Below are 15,679 nucleotides of genomic sequence, written 5' to 3' on the forward strand. Positions count from 1 at the left end.
TTTTTCTCTTTAAGTCCCCAGATCTGACATGTTTTGCGATAACAAGTGCTTAGCAATGCCTGCTATACAACCACATTCATAATACAAGTGACATAAAGACTGTTACAGCGAATGGTGCCTGAGAGTGGCAGGAAAGAGGAAGTATCACAAAGGAAACCATGTTAGATTTCGCCTTCAAGTATGTGTAGGAACTCACTGGGTAGAGAAAGTTAGAAAAGGGATCTCATGCAGAAACTGGCATAAGGACAGCACAGAGGCAGGAGAGAGTTTGTGTAATTGTAGAGCATCAGGAAATCCCGACTGGCTGGACACAAGGTACTGGAGAGGATAGTAGGAAATGAGGCAGCCAAGGTGGGTTGCGGTCAGAGGGGCAGGGCCTTGTTAAATCTCTGGACTTGATTCTGCTGTCAAACGGACCCATATGGGTTTCAGTGGAGGAGAGACCTATGATCAGATATTTGAGGAAGAGGGCTCTGCTGGCAGGGCTCCTCTGCTGTTCCCTAGTCCTCACCTGAGGTCCCCCAGGGTCTAGCTTCCATAGAGACTCAACTTCAGATAGAGGCATATCCTTTGTTCCTGGTAGAGCTTCTGCTCTAGAACTCTGGCCATTTTCCTAGGCTCACCATCGTGGCCAGAAGAGCTAAACAGAAATGGAAGACCCCTTTGTATCTGACACCTAAATCCAGAATTTAGAGCCAACCAATAGTAGTGAGCTCTTGGCTTCCCCCTTTCTTAGTTCCACTTTGACCCAGCTCTTACTATGCAAATGTCACCAGAAATCTCAAAATCTCCTCTTTGTACCATCATGGTAGAGGTTTTGATTAAGGCCTGCTTCCATGTGCCATTCACCATCAAACACATGTGCAGAAGAATATTACCTTGTTGAGAAGATTTGATGTGTAATGAGTTCTCTGAACTTGGCCACAGCAGGTAGAGGCTCTGACAGGAAAATAGGCTGGGCGGTTGGTGGAGGGTGGGGCTCAGGAATGGACAAATGTAGACCTGGAAGCAGGCTTTAGGCTGGATTTCTGGTACTCTGCCTTCTGCAGCTGTTCCACTTTCACAGAGATAATGAGGCCCTTCTAGGCTCAGACCTTATGTAGAAATCCCAGACCCCAGGCCTTTGGGCTGGACTGCAGCCGAGATGAGGTGGTGCTGCTTTGAGCTGGTAGGTCACACAGACCCCAGACCTTTCATGTCTCCAGCAAGGAGCAGGGAGCAGGGATCCAGCCCCCAGCTTCAACAAGCCAAGCCTCAGTTTGGATTTTTCCATGCCATTTCTCTCTTGTCTGGCATGTTCCCCCCGCCCCCAAACCCACCAGACCTCTGGTTTTTCAGGCTGTTGCTTTCTCTCCCTTTTCCATGAGCTTAGGGCCCAGAATGTAAAAGTGAGGTTCTCTGTGGGATGCTAGAAAGTGCTAAAGGAACCAAGTACAACATCTCCAAGGCCTAGAGTGTGTTTTCCAGCAAGTCAGGCATTCCGGATACGTCTACAGCATGGCATTGCTTCTGTAGCTTCCACTCTGAGTCCCACTGCTTCTCTCTGCCATATTTTAACTAAAAGAAACATTTCCACAACCCCCTCTTTCCTTTATCTCTCCCCTTTCTCATCATCCGTATCTTGCCCAGTGCCAGCTCCTCTAAAGGAAGAGCCAATGCTGCTCTCTGTGCTCAGACCCACCACCTGCCATCACATCATCCAGAATAGGCTTGGAAGGCTGTGCTTCACTAGCAGTCTGAGGATGCTGAACCACAGGTGTGAGCGGCTGCCCTACAGGCTCTGAAGCATTCTGGGCCTCAGCGAGTGATGGCTGTTGCCCTCAATGAGCATGCAGTGGAATTAAGACAAGAGTAGATGATCTGGAGCTTGGCTTAAGGTAACTGACAAGAGGTAAGTATACAGTCATTTGGAGCCTTGGTCCCTACTCCATGTGGATGGGTCAATGGTTTAATGGAGAGATGTTTATTCAGTTCTGAGTGTATGTCCCTTCAGTTACCTCGCCACACCCTTGCAACAAAATTTTGAAATAGGTTTTACTCCCTCCATTTTTGTCAGTAAGCAAATGGAGGTAGAAGAAGTGTGACAAGGTATCCAGCACCCTGCGGCTGGAAGTGGAAGAGCCAGGCTTCAGGTGTAACAGTATCTGCTCCAAGCCCATGCTCTTTCCAGTTCACCACTTACTCGGTGGGGGAGAATCTAGCACCAGGATCCCCTCCTCACCTGGTGTGGTTTAGGTGCAAGCTGTGGAGAGGAAAATCTTTTGCGGGGATCACTGTGAGCTGATTGTTCATGATAGTTACCAAAGCAGAGCCACGGGTCTGTAGCTTCCTTGGGAAGCCCCCAGCTAAGTCATGGGATCGTTTTACAGGTCTGGCTGTGCTGCTGCAGCTGCAGCTGGAATGTGTCATGAGTGTCTTTCTTTCTGATAAAGGTGTTTTCACCATCAGCTGACTTCGATATTTGAAAATCTGAGGACTTGGAGTTTCCATATCCTATAGAACATTCAAAATTATTACCAAAAATTAAAAAAGAAAGAAAGAAAGAAAGAAAATGAGAGAAAGAGAGAGAGAAAGGGAGAGCTTCTTCTACCTCATCTCCCCAGCTCCCATATCCTCATTCCTTTGAATAAGAATGAGGGCTGCTGAGGATCAGGAGGACTCTTATCAGGGTGTAGGATTAAGGTAGCAGTAGAATGGGCTAGTTTAGAAAGGATCCATCATTAACTCTTCAGAAATTAGAAACCTTCAGGGAGTCTGATGGCCATATTTATCCTCGATTTGCTCTCATTCCATTCCCAGGTCCTTGAGAAGGGGGCTTGGCTTATAGCCTTACCTCACCAAGCTGGCTCACCTCATTCCTTCCTCACATCCCCAGTCCTAAATCCAGAGGGAGAATTGGCATCCTCACAGTGTTTCTGGGGCTCCTCCCCCAGGAGTCCATGGAAGAGACCCAGGGCATAGAGACACCAGGTTTCAAGACTTCCAACTTCTAGCCCCTGGTCTTCCCATCCAGGTATAGCCACGAAGCTTGTGTATGACTTTATCAGTTGGCCCCAGTACCACCCAGATCCTGCCAAATACATGCCAGAGAACGTGAAACTGTGCCTGTGTACAGACTTTATCTATGTCGTCACTGTTTGGTCAATCAGAAGATCATGCCCTGTAGTGGGATGGTGTTTCCTGTACCCTGGTTCTAGGACCTCAAACAGCAGTCAGTACTTTGTTCTGGAATATCTGGGAGAGTCACAGGACAGACACTCTGGGTAGACTTGAAATCCAAAGGTAGTATCGGGGACCATCTCCCCTCTCAGGGCTAAAGTACACAATATGGAAAGGGTGACTCTGGAGGAGAGGAAAGAAAATGTCAAGCCACCTTGACAAAAATAAAAACGAGTTCCTTCTCTTCAGCAGTAGTTTTATCTGCTAAAAAATTGGCTTTGTTGCTCTAATCCTCTATTTCTCTTTCCCTACTCTTAAAACTGGAAGCAGCCCCTGTCATGCTCTGGTCTGTGTCCTTCTGAAGTTCCTTAGCCAACGGCAGTGAGCAAGAGAAAGTCCGGAATTACCAGAGGGACTTAAAAGAAAAGTAGCTTTGGAAACTGACTGAAATTCACCTCAGTTAGGGAACTTTCTAGAAGAATTATCTTCCTCCTGAGACCAGAATGGGAGAAGTCAACCCTATTTGGAAGATCCCCTGTCTTCCCTTTTCAAATAGGTGGTGCAATTGACAATTTGGGGGGCTGGTGGGGGAGGTGACAACATCCAGAATCCCATGGGTGTCTTTGGGTAAATGTTCACCATTCCCTCCATGAGAGTGTCTCCAGTCAGAGAGTAAAGTTCTCTACAAGATTCCATGCACATGTTGTTGTATAAGAGGAAGGCTCTCTTCCACGCAGTCTGGCCTATGTTCCTCTGCTCCAGAAAGGATGAGGGGGGGCTTGTTGACCAGGTTCTCTAATCTGAATGGTTGGCATAAAATTGATCCTTGGAGAGGCAGGAAGAGTATCCCAAGAGACAGTTCCTGGGGACATGGTTCTGTCCTTTTGGTGCCAGAACCATGAGTCTGAGAGAAGGCCACTTTGACTCTGGTGGCAGTTTCCTCATGCTTGGTTAAAATGTACTTCACTCTGTCATTTCTTCGTGCTTCCTCATTAGGAATGAAAACTTTGTTATGTTTCTGGGGATTAGCATGTGGAACTTTCCCACCCAGAAATAAAAACCTCTTCTTTCTATGGGGAGTTGGCCTAGGGGTTGATCTGGGAAGATGAGGCTGAAGCCAGTTTGAAGGTGAAGAAAAAGGTGATTGAAGGTGGCATGAAATATCCCAGAGGTGTATCTGCAGGAGATTTTCCAAGACAGGGAAAGAGCTAGAATTGGGAAATGAGACATTTATTTATCTTAAAATAGGAGCCGAATGGAGCCCACAGTTTTCATTCCTAGGGTCATAGGACCATAGGTTGAGGAAAGGCAGAGAGCTAGAAGTAGAGAATCAATATGAAGGGTTGCTCTATGGAAGGAATCTGTGACCTACACATGACCTACACATAGTATATGCTCAATGTTTATTTTCAATGCTTCAATTTATTTCAGTAAGTATTTCTTGAGCATGTATCATGTGCTAAGTACAATGGCAGGCACTGAGCATATGGATTTGAGATATACAAGGATGAAGGAGCTATAAAAGTGGAGCTCTTAAGACTATCATGTCTCCTATTTTAACTAAAGCAAAGAAGATGGATGGGGGATGTTTGTGAAGGATATTAGATATCATTGAGATACCTCAAGGATATTAAATATTTATTGAGTAGCATAAAACACCTTTCAAGACACTGTAAGAAAAAAAAAGATGAATAAGAGAGTCTCAGGAAGCTTCCTGTCTAGTGGAGAGACAAACATTTACACACCCAACTGAATACTGCAATGGGTAAGTGCCATGATAGAGCATGATATGATAAGACATGGTGAGAAAGTAATGGTAAATTCTGCCATTTTCTGGAAGGACATTGTAAGAGAAGGGACTGCATGAGCAAAGGCATAGAAGTGTGAGAGTATAGAGTGTTTGGTGGAACTCTGAACAATCAAGTAGCAGAGAAACCAGATCCTAAAAATAGGAAAAGAGAAAGAGGGAGAGAAGAATTAATGAACATTTTGTGAGTGGAGGAGATGTCATTTTTCTTTCCTTGTTGATGAATTATCATGCCCTTCTTGAAGGGATTTGGGAGTTGAGGAGAAGGCATGGAATGTGACTGATGAGTGGTTGCAAGAAGATCCTAAAATAACTAAAGGATGGTTCATCTGCCAGCACTAAGCACCAGTCCAGTTTTGTTGCTCTCTGGGCTCTACAAGAGGGTTTTTATGATATTAGACTACGGAGAGTAGATGCTAGAGATGAAGGTAGTTTTAAGAACAAGGCTTTATGGACTGCCAATGGTTCCTCTGATATTTCTTGGAGCTTGGAGAAAGAAGGAAGGGGAAAAGTGATGGCATCTGAGTGCCAGCAAGGACTATGCCTTTCTCCAGGGTCACCAGGAACGGGCAACCATGAGATTCTCATTGACTCAGTGATCCAGTATCTCCAGCTATATGGGTTTGATGGCATTGACCTTGATTTTGGGTACCCACAGTCCTGGGCAACACACCAGAGGACTAACAATGCTTTACCATCCTCATCAAGGCAAAGGCCTATAGGTGTATTTATATAGCCTAGGACCTCTGGGAGTTCTCCACCCTTGACCACCTCCAAGTCTAAAGAAAAGGGAAAAATAAGATACAGGAATCAATAACTGTTGAAACTCTACAATGTGCCAGACACTGTAGTAGGCACTATGTACTGGGACTTTATTTAATATTCATAACATTCAATGGAAGTGTGTATTTTATATCAAACCAGAGAGAAGTAATCATAATTAGAAAGTAGTAGAGATCTCTGAGATTCCTTTCCCTATAAGATACTGCTTCAGTGGGGAAGCAGGAGAAAATATAACAGACAATTTAGGTTTCAAGCATTAGCTCACTCGCTCATTCACTTACACGCCCATATACTTGGTACACACACACATTCCAGTACATGCAAGGAGACTTTTTCCTCCACCAAATATTGGTATATTTTTAAATTAAAATCTGGCCATTTATTAGCACTGTCTTTTTCCTACAGTTATCACTAACCATAATCACCAATACTGTCCTCTCTTGAAACAGGAAATACAGTGGCTTTTGAAGCTGAGGCCCGAGTCATAGGCCATCCAGTCTGCTGATCTTGACAGCCATACCTGCAGGCAAAGGGACCACTGATGTGGGTTTCAGAATTGCCAAGATAAGAGTATGTCAGGCAGAATACCCCAAGGCCTGAAGAGCATGTCTTATTCCAAGGAGGGACTTAAACCTATGGACCTTTGGAGCCGCAATCAGACTAAAGTTAACATAATATGCACACGTTTGCTTGGCATTTGCGGGGTTCCCTTTCCTCTCTTCCTCCTCAGCACTCTTGACCAGCAGCTGCTCTTTGCTGACCACTCTTGTCTCCTGCTTGGTACCTAGAAAGTGTTCTATGTTGCCTGAGGCTCTCCAGTGGCTGCATGAATGCATGGAGGCTTAGCTACTGTGCTGATCCACTAGGGAGAGGAAGGACTGTCACCTCCACTGAAGGCATGCCACTAGTGAGAGCAGAGGAGGAGAGGTAGGAAAAGTTCTTTGTGTGCAACCAAGCCTGTTGTTGATTCCTGCCTAAACATGATGGGGCAAGCTGGGTGTGTTGATATTATCCAGGTTGTATATTCCCAGGATTGTTCTTCTGAGAAATTTTTATAGGGTACATGCTCACACTAGGACATGGAGAAGTGAAGAGAGTCTGGCTCTTCAGGGTATTCTCCTCTGAACTCCTGCAATAGCTAGTACATCGGCCTGCTGAGCTCTCTGCTGCATAAGAAAACAGAGGGGACTCTGAGGTCCCACAGCATCGTTACCCAGAGCTCAAGAGAGCTTGCTGGATGGGCACAGTGCTCTTTGGAGATTTCTGAGAATAGTGAAGTCATTATTTCATTCTTTTGCCAGAAGAAATTCAGTTAATTGTCTGAGAACTGAGTTAATAGATAATCAAAACGCTTTGTTTAAAAAAAATGTGGTAGGGGAATCATGTATAAATACTTCTGATAGACTTTTGTGGAGGTTGGGACACTGTCACAGGAGGCAACAGCTCTCAACACCAGGGTTCTGCTGACTGTGGAGAGGTCGTCTACCTCAACGCTGTAAAACAGCCACCTTAGGTTAGAACTGGGTGGGACGAAGATAGAGGGAGGGATGGCCAGGGAGGAAGATAGAGGGGGGGAATGGCCTTGGAGCCTTAAGCTGAATGTTCCCCCCAGAAATTGGCCATGAAATATTGGTGAGACAATGGAGTTCCTGCTGAGAAGCTCATTATGGGGTTCTCCACGTATGGATGGACCTTGTGCCCACTTCTTTGCATATGTCACGTCAGAATTAGAGTCTGTCAGGCCCTACACCCAGAGGGCTAGCTTCTGGGCCTGCTGTGAGGTAACTCCCCTCTCCAGAAAGGCTGCAGAAGAGACTCTGGCCAGCTGGCCAGTGGGATTAGACAACCTCTAGGTTCCTTCCAGTTGTAAAAGAACTCTTGCTCTATAATTACTTATGTCTCCCATACACCCCAGATAGAGATGAAAAGCATTCCCGAGAGAGAGATAAATCATCTTGGCAAATGACAGGGTCTTGCTAGTATGACCTGATGTCAATTTTACTTATATTAGAGGTAAACTCCTTTTAAGAATAAGAGTTCAAATGTCGAGTTGAAATACAAAATTTTCTAATTGTTGCCTTTAAATTTTAAAATGACAAAGCTTTGGGGGAAATAGTGACTCTTTTGTGAGTTCTTGTAGTACTCAAGCTACTTAATAACTATGTCTAAATAACTTATGAGCACTTACATGTGTCAGGCAGGGTGCTGGGCACTGGGAGGATAGTTAAATAAGACTGTTCCTGCTCTCATGGAGCCCACAGCCCAAGGGGAGGAGAAAAACACAAAGAACTAGTTGTAGAAGCATGATTTATACAATAGGATTGTTAGCATGTGAGCATTTAAGAATGATTTTCCTTTCCTGTTGACATCCCATAGTCTTAGCCCAGCTTCCTGATTTTGTTAACTTGTGTCCCTCTGATCAGATCTGCCTGTTCTTTCCTGAAGCCACCACCACGAAGACTGAAGATTTGAGGCCCTTGCCTACGAAGGATATGAGTGGGTTGGTTTGACTATACTGAAAGCTCGGAGCACAGGGTAAGTTTCAGCCCATGGACCTTAAGATTATGTCACATTATCTCTGCCTTTGAAAATTTCACTTTTTAAATGGAAAGAGCCCTGGAGGAGAGGCCAGGAAATAGCAGTTACACTCAGAGCTTTATTACAGACTCACTGTGCAATTTTAAGCCAAGAACTCCACTTTTTAACCCTGTTTCCTATTTTGTATAGTAAAGCAGCTGGAATGGTTAATTTCTGAGCCACTTTTCCCATGTTCTTGTGAAATATAAATCACAGGAACATGAGAAAGGGAAAGGTAGCTCAGAAATCTGTTTTACATATGTCAGTGATTCATCATATCATGATTATATATATATATATATACACACACACACATACGTACCTTCTTAGACATGTACACAAACACACACACACATTGATACCTAAAAGACCTTTAACATAAGCTCACACAATTTTGGTTCTTCATAGTCAAATCCAGGGCTTGCAAGAGAGAAAAATCAAATTGGAAAATGTCTTCTTCCTTCACCAACCCTGACCAGCCCTTCTATCTCTTCTTGCATGTTCAACCCTGGGCTTTCACCTCTGTCCTTTGATACATTTAGATAAGGGGAAGCAAAGGTAACAAAGCGAGACTGGCCTGGGGCAGAAGGAGGGAGGTTCTGTGTGTTTATACCCCTTTTGTTCATAAGGGAGGAGATGAAATTAAAGCTGCCCAAGAAGAACATTACTCCTTGTATTGCTTGCTGATCAGGGTAACAGAAATCCCAACCTTTTGCCATTGGAGGGTCATAGAGGGCCCAATAGTGTTGCTGGTATAGACTTTTCAGGAGGAGAGGGTAGGGCTGACCACAGTCAGTGTTAATACACCAGTCACTTCAGTGTGTAAGGAGTGGGTAGCTTCACTCACTCAAAGCCTCACTCACCTTGGCGATTCTTCGCTGGTGACCAAAAGGGGACCAGATGGTGCCTGTAGGCACACTTGCCAGTGAAATCCCAGCCTCAGGCTAAGTCCACATGCTTATGGGAGATGGCTGGCACCCCACAGGAGAGTTCGCTTTTGGGACGATGATAAATGTTCATTTCTATTCCATAGGAAGAAAGGGGTACCTGCATGTTATTGATTACTTACTATGTGCTAGCTGTTTTACATAAGATACTCCATTTGATTCTTATGATAAGCCTAGAGGCTGATTAAATGAAGAATGCATGTGGAATATATGTTCAACAAATGGCAGTTGCTGTTATTATGAAATATGTATTATAATTTCCATTTTCTAATGAGGAAATTGATGCTAAGAGAGGTTACGTTACCTTCTGAGAACACATACTTAGTAAGTGGTGTACCAGGATTTGGTTTACAGGTCTCAATAATTCCAAAGTTTATGCTCTTTCCACCATACTTTACGGACACTCCGTTTCTTTTTTTTTTTTTTAAAGATTTTATTTATTTATGAGAGAGAGAGAGCACAAGCAGGGAGGAAGGCCAGAGGGAGAGGGAGAAGCAGACTCCCTGTTGAGCAGGGAGCCTGATGTAGGGCTCAATCCCAGGGTCCTGGGACCATGACCTGAGCTGAAGGCAGATGCTTAACCGATTAAGCCACTCAGGTACCCAGACATTCAGTTTTTAGGAACACTTGTCATTCCGGGAGCCCCTTATACAGGTTGGGCTTGGTTTCCTCTTTTGGAAAACAATGTGGCTGTATATAACGGAATTATATAAATATGTATGTATGCCCTTTAGCCTCCAATTCCAGTTCCTGGGTATTTATTGGAATGACAATATAATCAAAGTATTTATATGTAAAGGTGTTTCTCAGAGTCTTGCTTATAACTGCCAAATATTAAAACAATGAGGAAATAGTGTATTAAATTATAATCTATAACACAAAAAGATAGTTTCAATCATTAAAAATAGGTATAAAAATTAAGCATTAATATGAGAAATGTTTATTTCTGATTCAAAATGAAAATGAAAAAAAAAAACAGGGTATAGATGGTTTTTGTGCTGGGATGATAGCCTTGTAAACAATGATGGTAAGTGTGCAAAGACTGGGATTAACATGCCAAAATGAGTTGTTTTATGGTGGTATGATTATGTTTTTCTTTGTGTTTTCTTTTTAGAAACTTTCTGATTATGTTGCATCATGCTCCCAATAATTTTATGGGGTTTTAAAAAACTTAATGCCAGACTGATAGATTAAACTCTTACACCACAGGTGATGTCACTGAAAGACAATGGGTTTGGTGGTACCAGGGTTGGGCTCTTGACTTGGATGACTTCCTGGGAAACTTCTGCAGTAAGGGGTCATATCCTCTGACCTCTAAACTCAAGCTTCTGCTGGGGCTGCAGACACCAGGTAACCAGAGAAACATTTGCACACCTTGAACTATACTTCATATAGTTCAAGAAACTATAGTGTTGAATCATTGATGACCAAAGAAGCAGCAGCCCAAGGCATGGTATCTGCTCTGAGGATTTTAATTCATTTTTAGCAGAGAAAAACTGATGGCTTCTAATATTCAATAATTTCTTATTTCAAAACTTAGATGGGTTGTTGAGGCAAATCATTGAACACAATCTTGGAAAAGTATGTATTTGCTAGATTTCTAGAAAATACATACTTTTCAATCTGACAATATGTTATATACATAATTACTGGCTTGCTGTGGTGAACTTGAGACTAACTCATTTTGCCAATCAAGAAATAGCTATTGTCTAACTTTGCAAAGAAATGAAAAACTAACTATTTATAAGACGAGATATTTTTTTCTAGTCTAGCTGGTGAAAGAAGTTAAACTAGCATTCTCTTCACTTTGAACAAAGCATCCCATGGTACTTGCAACTCTGCTCTAATATTGGTGAATATGGTCCCCCTCCCTCTAATCTGGCCTGGTTTGAACTGATGAAGAAGAAAGGACTTTTCTAATCTCACACGTGTAGATGTGTCCTCAAAGTTTTCATGGGCTGCTACTAATGGTGTTCTGATGTTTCGTGCATAGGTTGTAATGCTCCAGAGCCTCCTAAGCCCATACCTTCCAGCACATTCTGTGAAGGCAAAGCTGATGGAATCAATGAGGACTGTAGGGATCCACCCAGGTTTTCTGAGTGTGCTAATGGTAACACTGTGGCCAGAAGATGTTCAGAGGGCCTTGCGTTTGACCAAAGCTGCTCATGCTGTAACTGGCCTTGAACAGAAGAATGGGGTTGAGGGGTGCCTGGCTGGCTCAGTTGGAGGAGTGTGTGACTCTTGATCTTGGGGTTGTGAGTTTGAGCCCCACATTGGGTGTAGAGATTACAAATAAATAAGAACTTAAAAAAAAAAGAAGGGGGCTGGGAGGGGATGAAGCCTTCCTAGAGTTTATTTAAACTCAATAAATACATGAAACGTGATGTTGCTTTGCTAATCATTCTTATTGCTCTCTTTCTTTTATCATTACTGTTTAGAAAGTCATTTTCATGTTGGACACTCCATGGAGAGAATTAAACAGGCACAAAACCTTTTGTTTATAGACTTGCACCCTAAAAGAGAATGTGTTCATAACTAGAAACCACATTTTAAACAAATAAATTGACAACCCATTTACAGTGAACGCAAGCCAAAAATAACTTTATTTTTATTTTACTTATTATTTCTCAAACTGAACTCATTTTATTTTTCTGCTGAATCAGCTCTTCTTCAAAACTTTTCAATGAAGTTTTAGTCACGCATGACTGCAAGCTCATTGATCATGTTCTCCACCTTTGCAAGAGGTCTTCCTGGAACACGTCTTGTCCATTTGCAGAGATTACTCTCAAACATATTAATATTAGCTCTCATCACTAACACTTTAATTTCCTCAATATTGTTTTATAAATGCTCTCCTATGGCTTTTGTACACTCTCCAACTTCTCACTAGAGAACCAGTTAACAATAGAAAAATGTGTACACGTAGAGAGACTGCAGTGAACATTCTTGAAGTTACTTAATCCCTGTATAAGGAGCCAGTATAGTGAGCTCCATTGCCTTCATCTCCAGATTGTTGGAAACCCGTTTCTCCTGCTACATCACAAGTTCAGTCTTGAAAAAATAGTTTCCAGAGTCTTTGCATGATGAGAGATCTTCATTCTGAGTCTCCAAGAACAATTTTTAAAAATTAACTCTTCCCATTATCTCACTGAATCCAGAGATCCTCTAACCATGCATCTTATGAGCTACTGGGCATTCTGTTTTTTTCTATATATAACTAAATGCACACGATTTTACATGTTACAATTAATTTCCACAACAACCTTAGAAAAGGTATTATTATTTGCATTTTATAAATGAAACTGAAAGTTGGAGAGATTAAGTCATTTGGCCAAGATCACATCTCTAGTACATGACAGAGCAGGTGTTCAAAGAGCACTTTGATTCCAAGCCCATCAGCTCTGCCGCACCAATTCACCATTTCTATTCAGGGCTGAGCAGCACCCATACTTCTTGATTTCCAGGGTATTGCTCCTCTACTACTCTCGTGAAGAACTCATTCTAGCTTTACCTAAATGTGGAACCGGTGTGTTGTTTTCTTTCCACAGATTACTATCGATACAAAGGTGATTCAAATCATAAGCAAACACTACAAAAATTTTATGTAAATACACTAAAAGATTTAGGTGAGATAGGTTTTAGGAAAATATGAACTAATCAGACTGACATAAGAGGTAGAAAACCTAAATAGAACAATAACATTGGAAGATATTGAAAGTGATATTAAAATATGAGACAGGAATCCATCAAAATCCTAGAGGAGAACATAGGCAGTAACCTCTTTGAAATTGGCCATAGCAACTTATTTCAAGACATGTCTCTAGAGGCAAGGGAAATGAAAGCAAAAATGAACTTTTGGGACTACATCAAGATAAAAACTTCTGTACAGCAAAGGAAACAGTCAACAAAACTAAGAGGCAGCCCACAAAATGGGAGAAGATATTTGCAAATGACATTACAGAAAAGAGCTGGTATCCAAGATCTGCAAAGAACTTCTCAAACTCAACACCCTCCAAAAAATAATTCAGTCAAGAAACAGGCAGAATACATGAACAGACACTTCTCCAAAGAAGACATACAAATGGCTAACAGACACATGAAAAAATGTTCAACATCACTAGCCATCAGGGAAATACAAATCAAAACCACAATGAGATACCCCTTACACCAGTTAGAATGGCAAAAATTAACAAAACAGGAAACAACAAATGTTGGTGAGGATGTGGAGAAAGGGAAACCCTCTTACACTGCTGGTGGGAACTCAAGTTGGTACAGCCACTTTGGAAAAGAGTATGGTGGTTCCTCAAGATGTTAAAAATAGAGCTACCCTATGACCCAGCAATAGCACTACTAGGTATTTACCCCAAAGATACAGATGTAGTGAAAAGAAGGGGCACAAGCACCTCAATGTTCATAGCAGCAATGGCCACAATAGCTAAACTGTGGAAGGAGCTGAGCTGTCCTTCAACAGATGAATGGATAAAGAAGATGTGGTTCATATATACAATGGAATATTACTCAGCCATCAGAAAGGATGAATACCTGCCATTTGCATTGACATGGTTGGAACTGGAGGGGATTATGCTAAGTGAAATAAGTCAAGCAGAGAAAGACAATTATCATATGGTTTCACTCATATGTGGAACATAAGGAATAGCACAGAGGACCATAGGGGAAGGGAGGGAAAACTGGATGGGAAGAAATCAGAGAAGGAGACAAACCATGACAGACTCTGGACTCTGGGAAACAAACAGGGTTGCAGAAGGGAAGGGGGTTGGGGGATGGGATAGCCGGGTGATGGGTATGAAGGAGGGCATGTGTTGTGATGAGCACTGAGTGTTATATGCAATTAATTAATCGTTGAACACTACATCAAAAACTAATGATGTAATATGTTGGCTAATTGAACATAATAAAAAAAAGTTTTGCCAAAAACCACCAGAGCCAGATACCCCATCAACATTTAAGAAACAATTAAATAATTTTAGAGCATAGGAAAAGCTTCCCAATTCGTTCACATTTCATTCAAACCTGATAAAGAATCAGCAAATATTTATTATTGACCATCTATTACATCCCAGGCAATCTGCTGGGCCCTGAGGATCAGAGGAAATAAAATATATAAATTTCTTCTTTGTGGCTCTCATAATCCCTCAGAAATAAATCATGTCCCTAGATGGGAAAACTCAATATTATAGTGTTGTCAATTTTCACATGTCAATCTCTAAATGTTTTAATTTAAAATCCCAAAGAGTGTATGTGTGTTTATTTGATAAATTGATTATAAGTTTCATTAAGAAAAATACATCAGTGAAAGTGACCAAAAAAATATTTCTTAAGAAAGGAAAAGTAATAAAGACATGTTCCATGAGATAGCAAAAATGTTATAAAAAGGATTTGTAATAGGAAGTTCAGAAACACTTTTGTATTTATTGGAATTTGTTTTTTTTTTCCTTCAAGCTAATAGTTTCCCTTAAACGATGCACTATTTTTCCTTTTCCCATATGTCAGTGGGTATTCATGATTCAGTACTTGTACAGGTCAGAATTTTGGGGTCTTCAGGCAGTGGTGGAAGTAGGAAGTGGATGGTAAGTTGATATTTCTCCCCCAGGGGATCAGAAAGATTTCCAGGCCAATTTTCAGGATACTCTAAAATGGAAAAAAAATACAGGTTTTCTCTCAAGGGAATAAAACATGTCTTAGATGCTAGACAAGTTGTAAGGTATGAGAATTTGGGGGATCCTGAAGATTAATTTTTATATAGTTGGTAAAACTCTCTTAATTTTCCAGAAAGATCTTGGGCTGGGTCTGGGTTATCTGCCCTTCTATATGCCAGTGTATCGCTTTACCTATCAAAGGAGAATGAATGAGGAGGTAAACACCATTAAACGTAAAAGATGCAGATCGATCCATTGCTTGAGGAGTAATTCAGCTGATAGAGGCTCTATAGTTACAGGCTGTAGGCAGGCGAGTCCTATCCTGAGTTGTAAGTATGTGCACAGTTGATAGTAAAGCATCTGGGTAGAGTCAGGTCAGCAAACTGAGGAAGTGAGAACAATCAGGACTTCTACCAACAAGATGAGTCTGAGGCAGGAATCAGGTCTAGAGAAAGGAGAATAATAAAACTCAGGATTTATTGAGCACTCTCCATGTACCAGGCACATGTCCCTGGGAAGCACTGGATAAGTTGACAAAATATGAAAACTCTACTAAAAAAGGCTAGATAGGAGGGTCAGACACTTGGGAGGCTGTTGACGAGCAACCCAGTTTGGGCTGTTGCCCCTGCTGAGTGCTCCCCTGGCACCCCGCAATATCTAGATCTCCCCCACTAGTCTCTGAGTTCCTGGAGGCAGGGATGGTGTCTCAGTTTTTGAATCCCAGTATTTAGCAAAATACCTTCACACAG

At 42.0% G+C, this 15,679-nt stretch overlaps 1 long non-coding RNA gene across 1 annotated transcript in view; it reads right to left on the reverse strand.

The window, feature by feature from the left end:
• LOC144381887 (uncharacterized) overlaps positions 1 to 15,679 on the reverse strand; it is a 46,126-nt gene continuing 30,447 nt past the window's right edge. The window contains exon 2 of the long non-coding RNA XR_013447989.1: positions 1 to 1,094. This is a non-coding gene — a long non-coding RNA (uncharacterized LOC144381887). The remainder of the gene's footprint in view (positions 1,095 to 15,679) is intronic.

The sequence above is a fragment of the Halichoerus grypus genome, chromosome 5, assembly GCF_964656455.1.
Source record: "Halichoerus grypus chromosome 5, mHalGry1.hap1.1, whole genome shotgun sequence".
Lineage (NCBI taxonomy): Eukaryota > Metazoa > Chordata > Mammalia > Carnivora > Phocidae > Halichoerus > Halichoerus grypus.